An 18,966-nucleotide genomic window follows, 5' to 3' on the forward strand; every position below is an offset into this window, starting at 1 on the left:
TCTCTGGAGAACCACCCAAGAACATGGGGAGAGCAGCTCCAACAAAGCTGGGTACCAGGTTTAGTCTCTTTAATTGGTAGATATCAAACAGCTAAGGAGGGGGATTTTAACTGATGGAGTTGCAAATGAAGCTGGACTATAACTGATGGGACTCCATATTAAAGGCACACTTTTTATGGAAAGCAGCTGGTGCAGATGATCTTTTTTCCACAAAGGGTAGGAAAGGAAAGGGTTAAGCACATGTGCACCCACACACCCACCATTCCTCTGACATAACCTTTTCCCTTCCCATGATTTGTCTGCAAAATATCATCTTCCCCAGCTGCTTTTCTCTTCAGGAGAAAAGACACAGGATCCCTGTATCTTTTCCATCATGGTTGGGAAAGCAACAGGGTGGGAGTGGAGAGAAGGACAGGTTTGGGTATGGCAGGAAGGGAAATAATGGTTAAGCGGACCCTCTCCTCACTGTTTCTGTACTCAAACTGGCAGCCTCCGGCAGCTGCTTTTCATTTTAAATGAGAAAAGATCATTAGGAGAGCGTGCACTGCTTCCACCTAAGATCTAGCTTGTCTTTTGTGTTTTTAAATTCTGGTGTGTTACTGTAACAGGGAATGATAAAATATATAAAATGGCTTTTTTGTATAACAATGAGCAGTAGCATCAGGTTTTACATATGCTTTGGTTTCCTTAAATTAATTAAAAAATATTCATATTTCCCCTTTCCTATTGTTTGAAATGATTCACAAGAGCAGCAACAGAGCATGAAAGTTCACCAGCAATTAACAGAATAATTAAAGCAGCACTTCAACAAGAACCTAACTAAAAACAACGGTCACTCTTAGCCTAGCCCAAATCAAAGTTGGGAAGTCACAGAAGTGCAGCACAACCCTAGCCTGTTTACTCAGAATCAGAAGTCAGTCCCTTTTGCTTCAGTGGTTCATACGTTTAGGACAACAGCCTTTGCTCATTAACTTTGAGCACACTTAGAAGTAAGCCCCACTGCGGGCAGAAAATCTCTCCCTGCTCCATTAAGGTCGCCAACTCTTTCTAGCAAGGCTCCTGTGCTGTTAACACCTTCCAGGGAAATGTTGCCCACCGCTGCAATGTGAAGGTTCAACTACTTAATTCCTCTCTGCCACCATGTACCCGGTAAAGGCACCCTAACCCTGTCAGGAATAAAAACGTTATCAACCTTGCTCCAGTTCCCCCATCCAGCTAGGCACTTCTAGCTGTCCCTTGAGTGGCGGTCTGCTCTGCAGCCATTAATGGGTGATCATGTTTAGCTGCCTCCCAGGAAAAGCTTCAGGGGCTGATGGCTGCACATCTAACCTCTGCCGAAAGCACAGGACCACAGCAGGCTCTTCTTTTTCCTGGCAACTTTATTCCAGTTTGGCAGCAGGTCCTTGGGGGCTAGAGCTGAGAATAAGATTTCAAGGGCTGCCAGGGGAAGGATGAGAGGCCCGGAAACCCAACTTCGACAATCTGGATTGCAGGCTTGCATCAGGGAAGCCTGCATCATGTTGCCACTCTCTTTTTTCTTTTTCTGCTTTTTGCCGCCTCCATTTCTGGGCCTTTAACAGCAGCCTGACATGCAAAGAGCAAAGTAGATGGCACTCTTCCTGACATGGGAGATAGGAAGAGCCCCCTCTGTTTTGTTCTTGCTCGTTAAGGCTGTGGCAAAGGTGGAGGAGCAGGGGCAAGCTATTAAGGTGGCAACCTCAAAGGCAGCCTCAAGACCGCTTATAAATTGTCCCTGCATTCATGGTACCACAATCAAGGCGATTAAGGAACATTTAAAGGGTAGACTTCTTCACCCCACTCTCCTCCCCTCGCGCGCCCCCCCCCCAAATATGTGTTTACATACAGAGGAGTCATTCTGATCCTAATCTGCATTAACAATTGGGAGTAGGGAGGTGGTAGCTTTTAGGGAGTAAAGAAGAAAGAATTAATCTAGAATTAAGGGGGGGAAACGGAGGATGAGGAATCCAGGAAGAGTCGGGGAGGGGGAGCGCAGCAAGAACAAATGGTGGGGGGAGAGAGACGGCCATGGAACATTTTGTCCCTTTAAATCCCTTGATAATTTGTCCCTCCTCCTTTGACATCATAATGGGTTACCATGGGAATGGCACTGATGAGCTTGATGCATGTTGCAGCTGGAAAGTGTGCGGGTGGGGGCGGGGCTGAGGTGTGCTTTGGTCTGGCGGGGATGGGATGGATACTGGGCTGGCGGGGTAAGGTAGCAAAGGACCCACACTCGGATGCGGAGTGGGAGGGAGCTCACTGTACTATTCAGCCTGAACTCCCTTTAATCCCATCACATCGGCCGAGCCGTTTGCTATTCAAGCAACACCCCGTTCAAGACAGACTGTTCTCCCCGTAATGATCTTTCCCACGGGCAAGCGGGCTTCTCCATGCACGGCTCCCAGAAGCCAGGAACGCCAGACTGGCACATCAGGGTGCATTTCTTGATTTCACCGCACTGGCCAGGAGGACGTCTTCAAAGCCTACATCACAAGGAATCCTCCCAGAGGCAGCCATCCAGGGATGAGGCTGCAGCTCAGCCGTAGAGCAGCACCTGCTTTGCATGCAGAGGGCCCCGGGTTCAGTCCTGGGCATCTCTGGAGAGGGGCTGGGAAAGACGCCCCCCCCCCGCTTACCAGTTAGCATGAGCAATACTGGAACAGAGGGATTCGTGGCCTGAGTGGGTAGAAGGCAGACTCCTAGGCTCAGGTGCCTGCATTTGCCTGCAGAATTGCCCTGACTTTCCGTTGCCTCTTCCCTGACCTGCTCTTCCAAGTCTTGGTTGTAGTGCATAATCCCAATCTAGAGGTATTGCCTCTTTGAGAAATTATTGGTTATAGCTTATATAGCATTTGTGCCTCATTTATAGGAGCAAAACAGCTGTAATTCTAAAGATCATGGACTGGACCATGACTTGACTTTGGGTGGGGGAAATCACAGTTTTGAATGCTCCGGTACGTGAAAGCTCCCTGCAAACAGAAAACTGGCACAACAGGCCGTAGGCTGAGCTAGTAGCTTTCTGCTTGGTGTGCTAGTTTTCTTCCTGCAAGGCATTTTTTTAAAACACGGGCGGATATGCAGAACTAGCATACCCCACCTCCACCTACAAGCTGAAGTCTGAGAGAGGCAGTGTGGTGTAGCAGTTGGGGTGTTAGACTAGGACCGGGGAGACCTGAATTCAAATCCCCATTCAGCCATGAAACTCAATGGGCCAGTCACATATCTCTCAGCCAAACCTACCTCACAGGGTTGTTGTGAGGATAAACATAACCATGTATACCACTCTGGGCTCCTTGGAGGAAGAGATGGATATAATGTAAAAATAAAAAAGTGGTACAATCCACTTTACCACCTAAAGATTCCACAACCACATTCTACTCTGTGTATAGACTCGGCTTCAGTTCCTTTCCACACATGCCCTTGCTGCAAACCCAGGCTTGCAGCTATATGTACACTGGATGGGGGCTACAGCCATTCCCACATCTCTGTAAAGTGTAGCTGTGTGATGCACATGCTTCCAAACATATGTCTGCCTCACTCACACATTACATTTTTTAGATATATACTTCACAAATCCAAGGTCAAAGCATCCATGGTAGGAACACAGGAAGCTGCCACAGACTGAGTCAGACCATTGGTCCATCTAACTCAGTATTGTCCTAGACTGGCAGCCCCTAAGGGGGACATCTTACAGTGCTCACACATGTAGTCTCCCATTCAAATGCAAACCAGGGCAGACCCTGCTTAGTAAAGGGGACAATTCATGCTTGCTACCACAAGACCAGCTCTCCTCCTTTGGTGCCCGAAGTGGCCTTTGAAGCCAGTCTGTCAAAACTGCTTTCGGAGCATTGTTCATCAATTCTGAAGAATTAATCTGAGTGAAACATGTGAAACGTGAAACAAGCACCAAAACCCCCTCTCTTTGTAGTACCTGGATGGGCAAAAGATCAGCTCCAGGTGAATTAAGAGGTTAATCTATTTATGTGTGCTTGAGGAAGGGAATTGCTACACAGTAGGAGAAGCAAGCCGATGGTTTGGATGAAGAAAATGTCCGAGCCTCAAAGGATTTAGTGGAGACTTCTGCAAAACAAGGAATCCCTCAAGACATTGGCACAGTCGGATGTGCAAATGGAATAGAAAGAAATTCAAAGACAACTGAAGCAGAACCTCGGGGGACAGAGAAGTACCCTCTGGGGTTCAAGGAAGAATGCAGCACACTCCCGGCACAGCCAACGCCTACTACGCTTACCCTACTACGCACACAGCCACTGGCCTCTTTTACCCCCTCCTCTGAGCAGCTGCCGCTGCCGCCCCCTCCCACCCGTGCAGCCAGCCTTAAGAATTACGCTGCGCTTCCCCACACACACACACACGTCTCTGCAGCCAGCGCAGAATCTGCTGAGCTGACAGAAAGCAGTTGCCATTTTCTCCATAGGGATGGGAAGTGGGCAATGGAGACGGAGAACAGTCTGCTCCTATCAGCAACCGGCAATTACACTCCTGAGAGCAGAAAGTTTCCCCAGCAGCCCCTCCCCACGTTGTCTGCTTCACCTGTTTCTGGCAAGCATCCATTCCAACCTCCTTCCCACGTATTTCCCCCCATGCTGCTCATGCCAGGAACACGGAGGCCCACACATCCACAATCAACTCATCTTCCCGCAATTTGGGAGTTTCATGCAACTCGGGGAATTTCCTGCAGTTCCAGTGCAATACATTACCTAGAGGACTGAATGTAAGAGAGTGGGCTCAAATCCCTCAACAACGACAACAGCTGAGTGCCTTCATTCATTCAATTTTTCTGGATTTGGGCACTTTACACAATTCAGGTTTGTTATCTATCCAGACATCATGGTGAACGGAGTATCCCTTTCATGAAATACTAAGTTTCCCTCCACAAAAAAGCCTGGAAGTGGAATGCTAATAAGAGGCATAGGCCACCAGGCCTTGACGAATCTTCTTTGAATCTAGTAGCCAGCCCAAGAATTTAGGAGCTGGACGATGGACACTTGACAAAATTACTAAACTTGGTGACAGACACCGTAGAGGAGGAGGGTAAATGGACATCTCTTTATTCCCTTTCACAGGGCTGCCTGGGACAAATAAAGATTGTATTAAATAACTCTGCCTCTGAATATTCTAGTCGAGGTGGCATGGCTCCCTGGCACTTGGGATTTGTCAATGCCTGCCACAGACTATTCCTAATATGTCCCAGGACACATCACAGTGGGGGGGGGTGCAGTCGCACCTCCACCCACTAATCATGTCAGCAATTACAAATACAGAACCGGCGGAGAGGGGTGTGAGCTCTTCCTGTATTAGAACACAGCAGAACAGGGTGGTCTAGTCTTTAGAGCACTGAAATGGGTCTGCAACCCAAAGGCTGAAAAACAAGGTTTGGCCCAGAACATGGCCCACCAGTTTTCAGCAGACACGCAATAATGGGAAAATGGCAGAATCTCTGTGAAAAAATGTTTATTTTATACACGGCCCCTTGCAAAGATGTCACTTGCCCATTCAGGGTCCTTGGGAGGGCTCCTGTGTTTTGACTGTGTGGCTTCCTAGGCTGCATCTCAGTTAGGGTTGCCAATTGCCCACACAGCCTTGTCTGCTCTTCTACCTTGAATAGCTGCTGTGTGTGCATGACCTGTGGTCAGAAACAGGAGGTATTGAAAATGGAAGTTTACAAATAAAATACCAATTGTTGTCTTTATACAACTTGCTTGTAAATGCGTTATAAGTTATTTACAAATCACATGTGTAAATAAAGCAGAAATGATAAAGGCACTTTACGTTAGCAGAGTCGTCTCCTCCAAAGAAAACTAAGCATAGTCGCTTCTGTCCCTGGAATGTCTCAACAGTTGGAGAAGCACCACAACATGGTATGTTTAATAGAACACACATACTAATGTTGAGACAGTTTCATTTGGGGGGTGTTTTTGGCCAGAGCACTTGGGAACAGAAGGACTACCTCGTTCACACAGACCAAACTCCAGCATTTAGTGCCCATCAGTGGAGAGCGGGATGCTTCTAGAAAAAATGGCAGCCATCTTGTTTATCCTCCATATTTGGTTCTCAGAGGTACATGGCCTCTAGGCATGAAGGTTTCAAATAGCTATCAGGACTAATAGCCCCTTGCTAGGCTGATTACTCTCCTCATGTTTGCCTAATCCTTCTTTAAAGCCATCTAAAGCAGTTGTCTTCATTACATCTTGAGGCAGTGGATTCCATAAGGTAATTATGCACTGCCACCAACAAGGTAAGCCTCATTCCCCACAAAAAACTAATCGGGCCATTATTGGACAGGCTGGTGGCAACAATTCTGTAAGCAGGACTTGCACTCTCTTACTGCCTGCTTTTCACACCACAGCAAATTCCTCCCACAGGCTTGGCCTCTCTGCACCCCCCATCTCGTCTGTGAATAGAGAACCCGCCAATCAAACTGCAAATTCCTCACACTGCAAAGTACCCTCGCCTTGTTTCAGACCTGCCACCTGGGCAATTCTATGCTTTTCCGATTTTGCTCTTTTCCAAAGCCTTTAAAAAGAAAAATCAAGCTCATTGTCAGACAATGGGGCAATTTTACCTTTGCATACAATTCAGAATGAATCAGCAAGTGCCAGCCAAAAATAGGCCGTGTTTGCCAGAGGTGGCATCACTTCTGTTATCTCAGCTCTACCTGCCTCCCGCATTGCTGGGAACAGTCCCAAACCACACTCCCAAAATGGATCGATCGCCACCTTTTTTCCTTTCCTTGGCAAGGCTCCCGTGCCATGATTATGTGGCCTCCTGGGTGGCATCACAGCTAGGGCCACCAGCTGACCCAAGAAACACACAGCATGTTGGCCCGCTCTTGTAACTTGAACAGCAGCTCCATTTGTAGGACCTGCATTTTAGCACACAAATGGAAATAACTATTCTATTCAGAACCATTCAGCAGCTGCAGCTGTTTTAATGGTAGCCCCATCAGGGGAGCAAATACATCCTCCCTCCCAATTACCAGTCCGGCGACAGTGCGTTTCCCAACCTTGGGACCCAAGCTGTTGTTGGACTACAGCTCCCATCAGCCCCCCACCACCACAAGGGCCAAATGTGGCAGGGGGTGATGGGAGTTGTAGTCCAACAACATTGAGGAACCTAAGATTGGGAGCCCCTGGTCTATAAGCTGCATGATACTGGGAGAAGGTTGGGGAAAGCATCGTCACTGGCTGCATCATAATGTTTGCCAATTCACCAGGAGAAAGATAATCTGCCCCACAGAGGCATTGTTAAGTGGTGGCCCATGGGTATGGACCCCCAATGAATTTCTCAGAACCCCGAATCTCATCAGCCACCTACCTTCTGCATGACCTCTTCCAGAAAGGAAGTGCAGCAGTGGAGGTACCTGCATGGAGCACGGGAGAGAACTCACCAGGCTCTCTGTTGCTTCTACTTACATACCTGCTGTATTATAGAGACTTTAATACAGTATCTTAATACAGGTGCATTATTGTATTAGAAGGCCTGCCCCACCCACAGAGCTTTTAAATACCTAGCAATGCCCCTGCTGCACTCCTTTGGGAGATAACATAATCACCTGCTAATGTCCTCCCATCAAATTGCTGTTAAAATGCACAGCTACAGACAGGTAGAAAAGTCAGAAGCCCTAATCCCAATGGCAGTCATCCACTTATGCTACATTTTAATCTTGGTTTTACATCAGTTATAAGCCACCTAATGACGCAGTGGGAAATGGCTTGACTCGCAAGCCAGAGGTTGCCGGTTCGAAACCCCGCTGGTATGTTTCTCAGACTATGGGAAACACCTATATCGGGCAGCAGTGATATAGGAAGGTGCTAAAAGGCATCATCTCAGACTGTGTGGAAGGAGGCAATGGTCAACCCCTCCTGGATTCTACCAAAGACAACCACAGGGCTCTGTGGACACCAGGAGTCGATACCGACTCAACGATACACTTTACCTTTATTTATTATTTATTTTATTATGTATTCATTCGATTTCTATACCGCCCTTCCAAAAATGGCTCAGGGCGGTTTACACAGAGAAACAACAAATAAATAAGATGGATCCCTGTCCCCAAAGGGCTCACAATCTGAAAAGAAACACAAAATAGACACCAGCAACAGTCACCGGAGGTACTGTGCTGGGGTTGGATAGGGCCAGTTACTCTCCCCCTGCTAAATAAAGAGAATCGCCACGTTAAAAGGTGCCTCCTTGCCCAGTTAGCAGGGGTATAACCTTATACCAGTTATACCATCAGGAACATAGGATGCTGCCTTCTACTGAGTCAAACCCCTGGTCCATCTAGCTCAGTATTGTCTACACAGATTGGCAACAGCTTCTCCAAGGCTACAGGCAGGAGTGTCTGCATGCAAGCATGCAGGTGCTCTTCCAAAGCGGCCCCACCCCACGAGGAGAATCTCTTCCAGGGCTCACATGTCAGAACACTACAGTTCCCAAGGTTCCCTGGGGCAAAAAAAAAAAATGGCTGTCATAAGGCAGGGAGCCCTAGTCACTTGGGGGGGGGCACGAAACAAAGGGTGGTGACACTCTAGGCCAGGAAAGACTGGCAGGAGGACCGCACCACCCTCTTCTTATTTCGTTGGCTTTCCAGTTGCCATGAACCAACCCCACCCCTGCCCCTCAAGAAGTCGCCCTCCTGAGGGGAAGGAAGGGGGCTGAGTGCCAGAGCGCCCCTCTCCAGCCTCTGCCATGGCCCCTGCGCCCTCCTACTCCATTCCTCCGCAGCTAATCACGCGTCGTCATGGCGACCAGCCACCACCATTTGCATACCCCTGGCATCCTGCCATGTGGCGTTTGACTTGCAATGGGGCCTGTGGAGAGGGAGAGGGGTGGGAGGGGGACCAGCGCCAGAGGCCCAAAGAAGGGCTGGCTCCCCACTTACACACACACACACACACACACACACACACACACACACACACACGGGCCACAATGCACAAGTGGCACAGCGCCTGGAGCTCAGGAACACAGCCAGTTGTGTCTCCCCGCCCCCCCGGCCAGGATCATGTATGTCCTCATGGCGGGATGCTGCTCTTCTTGAGATGGGGGGGGGGGCTCTTGGGCATGGCGGAGCAGGGGTCTTGTCGCTGGAGGGGCGCCTGTGCCTCATTCACTCCCCCACCCCAACCCCAGGACTGAAGTCTCCAAGCTGGGAGGAGACGGCCTGTTGAAGGCCTGCCTGCCGTGCAGCTCTGAAAGCCCAGAAGATTTTCCAAGAGGAAGGGAGAAAGACAGCAACCTCAGGTCCCCCCGAATGTGGATTAAGGGGCACCAAATGTGTCCCCTTGGGGAAAAGGGGGCCTCTAAACTAGGGATGTGCATGGAACTGTTTGGAAAAGGGCCTCCAAACAGGTTAGAACACTGGGGGGGGTTGAGGTTCGAAGGCAGCGGAGGAGGGTGCAGTTACCCCTCCACCCGCTTCCCCCCGCCCCCCCCCCCAAACGGCGCTCGGTGTCAGTAAAAGCCTTCGGGCCGGCAGTGTACCTCCATGCTTCCCTCTTCAGCCGGAAGTGGCCAGAAGTATTGGGCATGCGTGCACATGTCGTGCTCGGGCATGTCGCAATCATGCAAGTCTGACGTGCACGGGCACATGCACGCCCGGTACTTCTGGCCACTTCCGGCCAAAGAGGGGGAAGGGGTGGCAGGGAGGTATACTGCCACCCCGAAGGCTTTTACCGACACCAAGTGCCGTGGGGGGGGAAGCGGGGGGGCGGGCAGTGCACCCTCCCCCACCCTTAAAGTGAGACCCCCACCCTCGAGCCACCCCCACCCGGTTCCGTGCACATCCCTACCTCTAACCCACTGTTGCACTGACCATCAGGGTAGTAACAAGGCAGACTAACTTTCCCCACCCTTATGAGTGAGGCAAGGATACTAAGCAACTTTAATTAATGCCGAGTACAAGAGGAGGATCTTGTGTGTCTGTGGTGCGCACCACGCAGCAAGGGCTTGATTTCCAAGTTAAAAGACCGACACTGACTCCAACTCCGCTCTCAATGCTAGGAAAAGCCGGCTGTGGGAGCAGCACGCCTCATTATTACTCCTAGGCACTATATCCTCCCCCCACTACACACAGACACACACAGGTAATTAAGGAAAGAAGCTGGAGAACCTACACAAGTCAACAAAGACATGCCAGCTCAAATGAAACCACGGCGGAAGAGACAAGCAGTGAAGGCATGCTTGGGTGAAATGACAAGTTTTCCAAAGAGGCCATTAGAAGGGTCCTGCTGGATCAGAGCAAATGTCCCTCTAGGCCAGCCTCCTGTATTCCATAATGGCCAACCAGATGCCCAACATGCAGGGCCTGAACATACAAAGCAGCCTTATACGGAGTCAGGCCCTCACTCCATCTAGCTCAGTTTTGTCCACAGTAGCTGGAAGCAACTCGAATCGAGAAACCGAATCGAATGAATGAACTCTCCTAGCCTTGCTATGTCCCCTGGAATTTAGGGCAACCCCCGGATTTTGGCTTCTCCACCCAGCTGCTAAATTCCATCCGGATTTACATGGATTTCAAATGCGCCGCCTGGATTTTACTCTGGATCCGATCACATGGGAGGGCAGAGGAGGAGAAAGTATACGAATCTGTCAAATAAATAAATAAATAAATATGCAACTTAAATTGCCGCATAGTTTCCATAATATGCAAATTAGGCCACCCAGATTTGGGAAGCTTGAATATGGCAACCCTAAACTCTCCAGAGTTGTAGACAGGAGTCTTTCCCTGTCTAGCAAGGACTGAACCTGGGATCTTCTGCAAAACATGTGCTTTATTACTGAGCTGTGGCAATAAGGTCAACCTATGGCCCTAAGCAGCCACCTAATGGCAGAGTGGGAAATGACTTGCCAAGCAAGCATGAGGTTGCCGGTTCAAATCCCTGCTGGTCACCTATATCAGGCAGCAGCGATATAGGAAGATGTTGAAAGGCATCATCTCATACTGTGTGGGAGGAGGCAATCGTAAAGTAAAGGTAAAGTGTGCCTTTGAGTCAGTGTCAATGGGAAACCCCTCCTACCAAAGACAGCCACAGGGCTCTGTGGGCACCAGGAGTCGACACCCACTCGAGGACAGCACACTTTACCTTTAGGGCCCTAAGGAGAGGACTCTTCAAATACTGCCCCAGATCCACAACTCAAAGACTGGCAAGAGTCCCCAGGTCTCCATGCCAAGCAACATTTCCCCTGCTAAATCAACAGCAGCCCTGCTGGATCAGGTCCAAAGCCTACCTAGTCCAGCATCCTGTTTCCCACAGTGGCCCACCAGACGCCTCTGAGAAAGCCCACAGGCAAGAGGTGAGCACATGCCCTCTCCTGCTGTTGCTCCCCTTGTGATGAGTCAAGTTGCTGTTAAAGGGATGAGAGCAGGGTCAGTAAAAATAAAGGTTAAAAAGAGAGAGAGGACACCTCCGTGCCCCAGGCAAATCCACATCATCTTGTGAAACAAGGCGGCTCACCTTTACTCAAAGGTTCCTCTGTACAATACATGCAACAGTCTGCACTCTGTCCCTGAATGGGTGGTGACCTGCATCTGCCCGCCTCCCCACACTCAACCCCCTCTAGTCAGTCTGTCTAGAATCCACCAGCCCGCTCTCCGACTCCCTCTCGTCACTGTCTCTGCCTCAGAAAGGTGAAGAGACATCAGACACCAGCGCCAGCAGCAGATGCACAGAGCGATGCTGGCCTCTGAAGCATCAGGTTGCAAATTAAGCTGCCCACTTCCCATTTAAACTGAACACGGGCTTAGTCAAAGAATGTAGGTCTGATTGCCAGGTCGCAACCCAGCGACTCACCTCAACCCTTTCAAGAGACCCATTAAGTGGAGATCCCGCAGGCAGGATTCTCCCATCCATTGCTTCCCCAGGCCTTTTGTCCTCTCCGCTCCCGCGCTTTCTGGGCCTCACGGTAGGAAAAGGGTGCCACACAGCAGGAAATGAAGGTGGGCAGGAGGACAAAAGGGCTGAGGAAGGAATGGTGTGAGCGTGCAGTCCGAAGGGAGACCTAGGGCCTCGCACCCCACGGTCCTCCCCAGTAGACTGGCCCCCTCATGAGAGGGATAGCCCACCGGCTGCCAGTGGAGAGACCAGGGCTGCAGCATCTCCCACTTCTGCAATATTTTAAAGACACTAATAGGCTTGTGCCCGAAACGTTTCGGAGACCATTATGAAGGCCTCCAAAACGTTTCAGCGCTGTGGGCAGTTTCGGTGCCGAAACTCCGATGAGGGTAGCACTTTAAGGGCGGGGGAGGGTGTACTCACCCCTCCCGCCGCATTTCCCCCGCCGGCGCGCTGTTGATTCTAAGCCCCTCGGTGCAGCAGCGTTCCTCCCTGCCGCCCCGTTCCCCCCATCAGCCGGAAGTCGTGAGCCCACGTGCACCCATCGTGCGTGCGTGCGCACACGGCAGAAGGGCGCGCACGCGCGACGGGCACACGTGCACTCGCGACTTCCGGCCGACGGGGGAAACAGGGCGGCAGGGAGGAACGCTGCCGCCCGGAAGGGCTTAAAATCAACAGCACGCTGGCGGGGGATATGCGGCAGGAGGGGTGAGTACACCCTCCCCCGCCCTTAAAGTGCTACCCCCGTTGGCGCCGAAGATTTTCGTGCACATCCCTAGACACTAATAGCCAAACTGCGAGCCCGTTGCATTGGGGCACTGTAAAAGAACTGCCAGCGTGCCTCAAGAAACAGCATTAAAAGGTCTTGTGAGCACAAAGTCTCCAACCACAGAAGAGGGTGTCCACTGCACCTCTGCATGATTCGCTGGTTTGGAGGGCAAGTAGTTCTGCCACGGCATTGTATTTGTTTGTTTATTATTTACATTTATATCCCGCTCTTCCTCCGGGGAGCTGAGAGCGGTGTACATGGTTATTTTTATCCTCATAACACCCCTGTGAGGTAGGTTAGGCTGAGAGATACATGACTGGCCCAGAGTCACCAAGTGAGTTTCATGGTTGAATGGGGATTTGAAATCAGCTCTTCCTGGTCCTAGTCCGACGCTCTAACCACTACGCATCACATTAGATTATATCATCACAGTAGAGTATATCATCAACTCATTCCCAGTGTGGCGACACAGAAGCATTACATGGTCTCAGAAGATGTTGCCCGTTAGGTCTTGAAATGAATCACAGTTCCAATAAGAAGGCATGCTCTCATTGAGGTAGGTCATTCATTTTCATGTTCTAAAAGTAACCACTGAGACAGAAGGGTGCAACCAATTTCAATTCAGAAAATTTGCTATTATCAAATGTTTGGGCACCACCATAGAAAGGCACCACAAATCCACCGGGCCAAACTACAATGCCACATTAAGATCTATCATTAGAGCTGACACGCTTAACTTTCTGTATTAAGCAGGAGTGCAGAGGGTCCCCAATCCAGCATGAGGGAAGGGGGCTTAATCCTTTGCCCCGGCATGATCCAAATCTGGATCAGGCCCTTCATGGCTATTTGCCCCTGGAGCAAAGCTCCCATCAGTGTCAAGAGGGGCTTTCTTCCAGGGGTAAAAACAAGCCAGAGAAAACCCCAGTCAAAATGAGGACCATGGCAGGGGATGGGGCAGGTGATTAACAACCCCCTCCCTCCTACACCACGGTCCAGATCACTCACTATGGCTGCTCTTTAGTACAGAAAAGTTAAGTACATCATCTCAAACAACACGCTTAATGCAACATGTTGTTTGCCCCTGGGTGGCAACAAGGATTACAGACAGGAGCTTAAAAATGAAAAAGTGGGGGAGGGGGAACTGGACTGGACTAGACCAGACCAGGGTTTCTCAAACGTTAGTCCCCAGATATTGTTGGACTACCATTCCCATCACCCCCTCCCATTCAGCCATTGTGGCAGGGGATGATAGAACCTGTAGTCCAACATCATCTGGCGACCAAAATGTGAGAATCCCTGGTTTAGACCAATCTGACCTTGGGCATAATTAGTCATAAATCCCACAAACGGACATCAGTTCAGGCTGACGACATGGCCCATTTCGTATGGCAAAGCCACCACCGAGCTGCCATTTTTAACATCGTTCCCAGTTCTGTGAATGTGCCAACTGGTGGCTGACATGTTGCGATCACAGCTCGTCAGCTCGATGTGGGCTTGAGCCAGGACATGGAGAGGCACAGTCTCATCTCAACCAGAGCAAAGAGGGAAGAGAGGGAAAGGACACCTTGGCAGCTTGCCACCTGCACGTCAAAATGGTTTTATGAATAGACCTTGAAACCCCGAACATGAAGCCAAGCTCATCTGCCAAGCCTTCCCAGGAGGAAGGTGCCAGGCCGGCCAGCACGAGTCTGCCCCAAAAAGCTTCCCAACTCTAAGCGGATAGTTGCCAACACCCTTAGAGGAAGAGTAAAACGCCAGTGATCCCGTTCGGGTGTGTGTGTGTGTGTGTGCATGTGTAAGGGTAAGGATGGGGAGCAACCTTCCAAAGAAGTAAACAACTTGAAAGAAAAACAGAAATACTTGGGAGAGAAAGGAGGGTACAGGGTCAAAAAGGAAAATGGAAATCATGAGAGTAAGAAAAGGAGTGAAGACGACTGAAGCGGCACATGGAAAAGAGAAAGAGAGAGAGAGAGAGAGAGAGAGAGAGAGAGAGAGGGAGAGAATAAACACGGAAGCAGCTCAGGTTGCCAACTTGGCTGACCTGCTCTGGCACCTTTCACAGCAACCAAAGAACACAGAGAGGTGGGAAGGGAAGCTTTTCCCACTGCTTCATCGCCATGCCCGGAAAAACTCTGCCGGCACATCAGGCTGTCGTTGGGGCCAGTCGAAAAAAGCTGGCAATCCTGATAGGTGGCATGGCTGCCAGACCCTGCCCCTCCTCGGAATGCCGTGGAGAAAGGAGAATTTGAGCAGCGGCAGCTTCTCCCTCCTCCGCCGCCGCTGCTGCTGCAGTGGGGTGAGAGAAGAGCCGCCCGCCCCAACGCTGCCTTCCCTGCGACGCTGCCGAGAAAGCACAAGGAGCCCAGCCTTGTACTGGATCTGGCAAGCCTCCACCTGTCCTGTGCTGCTCTCCAGCCATAATTCAAGCTGCACCTCGGAGGCATCTCAAGGGAGCCCGGCTCCCCACATGGGCCACCTCTGCCTCGGTTCCCCGACACACACACCCCTCCCCAGCACCCGCGCCTGCTGCAATGAGATGCCAGCATGAGGCAGCGGGCACATCAAGAATGCCGCTCACGAGGGCTGCTGATATTCGACAAAAGGGAGGCAGGGAGCATGAAACGCCGCCGCGCGGCTCGGCCTCGGAACGAACCCCCCTCCCCCAGCCCACCGCTCTGACCTCTGCGCTGCTGCCTGATTGATATTCCGGGCGCCGCGCCTTGCCTGTGCCAGGCCAGCCTCGGGAGAGAGGCAGCAGGGGAAACCCGCACCTCCGGCCGGGGCCGGCTGCTGCAGGGGAACGGGCGGGAGATCAGCAGGGCCGGCAAGAGACCTACCTTCAAAGAGGCAGGGGGCAGAGGGAATTTGGGCAGGTGCAGCTTCTCCCACCAACGCGCCATGACAAGCCACCGCTGCTGAAGTGCCCTCTTCGACACGGCAAAGGAGAGTGCAGGTTCCCAGGCGGCTATTGCACCCGCTCGCACAGGATTCCGGTTTAAAACGGGAGGAGAGTTGGTCTTGGGGTTTAAAAGGTAAGCCGTCGAATCGGTGTCGACTCGTGGCGACCACAGAGCCACGTGGTTTTCTTGGGTCGACTACCGGAGGGGTTGACCATGGCCATCTCCCGCCCAGTATGAGAGGATGCCTTTCAGCATCTTCCTGTATCGCTGCTGCCCAGTATAGGTGAAACATACCAGCAGGGATTCGAACCGGCAACCTCTTGCTCGCTAGGCAAGTTACTTCCCCGCTGAGCCATTAGGTGGCTCTGGTCTTGTGGCAGCAAGCATGAATTGTCCGCTTTGCTAAGCAGGGCCCACCCTGGTTTGCATTTGAATGGAAGACTACATGCAAGCTCTGCAAGATATTCCCCCTTAGGAGACGGGACTGCTCTGGGAAGAGAACCTGCCTGCTCACATGCAGAAGGTTCCCTCCCGGGCATCTCCAGGTAGGCCTGCCTGTAACCTTGGAGAAGCCGCTGGCAGTATGGGTACTGAGCTGGATGGACCAATGGTCTGAGTCAGTATAAGGCAGCTTCCTAAAAGAAAGAGGCCTGCGTTTGGCTCTATCCTCCCTCAGGCTAGGGATATACTGGGTTAGGCTAGTCGTTATGGGGGTTTTGTGGTTGTTTTTTGCTTTTTACCCACAGGCCTGTCGTACGATGGGTTTGAGGTTCTTTGGGCTTGTTTGGGTTGGTTTCTAGTGAGGAGACCTCAGGAAGGAGGAGAACCAATGCAAGACAGCCAAAATGAAAGCAATATGTTTCAAGTTATTGAACTGTATTACTTCTTTAGTGAGCAATTGGGGAGAAAGGTGCCAAGACATCTTTCCTTATATATTCACAAGTAAAAAAAGACTGGATGCTTGCTTGCTTGCTTGCGGGAAGAGTTCTGGAGTATCCCCAACATGATCTGAACCCCCTCTCTGGCCTCAGCCCCCTTCACCCATCAGAGATTTTGCCATCTTCCACAACAGAACTGCCAAGTCCATCAACCCACTGAAACCCACAATGGCTCCCAAGGCAGCACTGAAAGCAGGCTTCCGTGGAATCCATCCTTCCTCAAGGTTCTTGTAAACCAATGGAAATTTTAAAAACTGCCGACACCTTTTAAAGGGATGGCGGCATCACTCAGTGGTAGGTAAAGCATCAGCTTTGCATGCGGAAGGTCCCAGGTGCAACCCTTGGCAGCATCTCCAGGTAGGGCTGGGAGAGACTCCTGCCTGGAACCTTGGAGAGCCGCTGCCAGTCAGTGTGCACAATACTGAGCGAGATGGAACATGGGTCTGACTCAGTATAAGGCAGCTTCCTATATTGCCAGGAGCCCCACACCCAGTTCATCTCCTGTTCTAATACACATACCTCTTTCTATCCCATTCTACAAATAAAAATGCATGAGATTTCTAGGGGATTTCTGGAGAGGGACCACAGCTCAATGGCAGAACACCTGCCTTGCATGCAGAAGGTTAAAAGGTACAGTTCCTGGCTGGTACCTCCAAGTATAGCCGGGGGAAACCTCCATTTGAAGGCAAACTTTCTATCCTGGTCCGACCAGGTGCAAAAGAAAAAGGTTTACCATAAAGGAATTGCTGACAGTGTCTTGCAAAGTCTCAAAAACCAGAGGGGGCTGGAGCAGAACCTTCAGTCAGAGAATGGCATTGTAGGGCCCCAGATTCTTCCTCGTGTCTTCCTATGACTAGCAAAAGCAGGGTGACTTCCACAGCAAGCCAATATAAGAACCTTGGCTTCATCTGCATGATATATTCCAACAGGAAAGGACCACAGGTCAGTGCATAGAGAACTTTCATCGTATGCAGATGGTCCCAGGTTCAACCCCTGGCCTTTCCAGAAATTAGTAGCCCTGAGAAAGAGACTTTTGCCTAAGACCTTGTGGGCTCCTGCCATGAGTAAATCACCCTGGCCTAGATGGAGCATTGCAACGGTCTGCTTCAGTATCAAGCCGCTATGCATGTTCAGATGGCAGAATTCACCTTTGCTTGCTGTAATGTCTGGGTTTTTAAAAAAAAAAAAAATTCTCAGCACAGTGTGCAGATCCCTGTAATTGGCCTACACCTGCAGCTTTGCAAGCGCATCTTCCAGATCTAGAGGCCGTCAAGCACAATGGATGTAGAACAGGACTCAGGCACTTGAAAAGCCTTTGTTACTTAACATGCACTAGAAGCTGCAGTTTCTAGTGCCACCTCAGTCAAAGCAGCCCATGATCCCCTTCATCTGAAAGCACTAGAGAACCAAAGGTTTAATTCAAATGCTGACTCAATCCATGAATGTATTATCATAACAGAGGTTAAATACCCCATGGCTGGTGAAGCAAGAAAATAATAATCATATGAAAGTGTTCACACAGCTGGATCAAGAGCTAAGACAACAAGACAAAACTCACTGAGAAGGTGAGGACAGTCTCAGCACCACAGGGTGGGGGCTGCTGCAAATCCCAACACAGAACTATTTTAGCAGAGTGCTCAGCAGTAAAATGTGCAAATCTAAAGCAGACTCTCACCAGGGCAAGTCAATAGCCACTAAACAGAGATCGAGACAAGGAGACATAAAGTTTGCTCCAAATCTAGTGTGGGAGCATAGGTGCAGGGAACATGGAGGCTAAGGCCCATTCTGTTTCAAAGTGCAGGTGGAGGTTCTCTAGATTCAATGTTCCTTTATGAAAAATATATTCCTACATGAAAATCACAGCATATCAGTAAGGTTCTAGCCTAGCCTTCTAACTGAAGGACATTTGGTGGGGGGAGAGGGGGAATCAATTTGCCAGGTGAGCCCCAACCATAATCAGAAATGGTGCAGCCCAGACACAAGTCATCTAAGCAAGAAGCACGGATGGAAGACACAAGCCAAGATTCTTAGGAACTTGGGTTCTCTGCAGGATAATATAATTCTACACTCGGAAGATGCGATGATGGACCACCTCAATGAGAACTAGGCCCAATGAATAAACGCTGCTCTGGGATTCCAGACATAAAGAGGTATAATGAAGAACCAGGCCCCACTGAGCCCGGCTACAGAGGAAGACATGCCTGCACTGTAAACAGAACCTGGCTTAAAGGTCATGGTTCTTCCTGGAAAAGGCACCCAGAGAATTTGTATTATCTATTTGTGCATTAGATTTATAATCTGCTTTTCAGCCTGGACAGGTTCAAAAAATTGCTTAGCATCCAAATGAACAGAAACAGGGACCAGGCAGAGGTGTCTGTGGGAGTCTAGCTGCAGATGGATTCGGGGGCTGGGTGATGTTCAAGATGTCTGTGGTGCCCACTCACAGAAGCAGCCCCCTCAAGTTACTCGGCAGGGGTTTCTAG

At 50.4% G+C, this 18,966-nt stretch overlaps 1 protein-coding gene and 1 long non-coding RNA gene across 2 annotated transcripts in view; both read right to left on the minus strand.

The window, feature by feature from the left end:
* CADM4 (cell adhesion molecule 4) overlaps positions 1 to 18,966 on the minus strand; it is a 117,379-nt gene that overhangs the window by 32,060 nt on the left and 66,353 nt on the right. The window lies entirely within an intron of this gene.
* Positions 5,537 to 9,174, minus strand: LOC128332603 (uncharacterized). Its single transcript, XR_008310696.1, has 3 exons — positions 8,812 to 9,174; positions 6,759 to 6,904; positions 5,537 to 5,665 (listed from the first exon to the last, which is right to left on the minus strand). It is a non-coding gene; the product is annotated as an uncharacterized LOC128332603 (long non-coding RNA).

Source organism: Hemicordylus capensis, chromosome 7, assembly GCF_027244095.1.
Source record: "Hemicordylus capensis ecotype Gifberg chromosome 7, rHemCap1.1.pri, whole genome shotgun sequence".
Classification (NCBI taxonomy): domain Eukaryota; kingdom Metazoa; phylum Chordata; class Lepidosauria; order Squamata; family Cordylidae; genus Hemicordylus; species Hemicordylus capensis.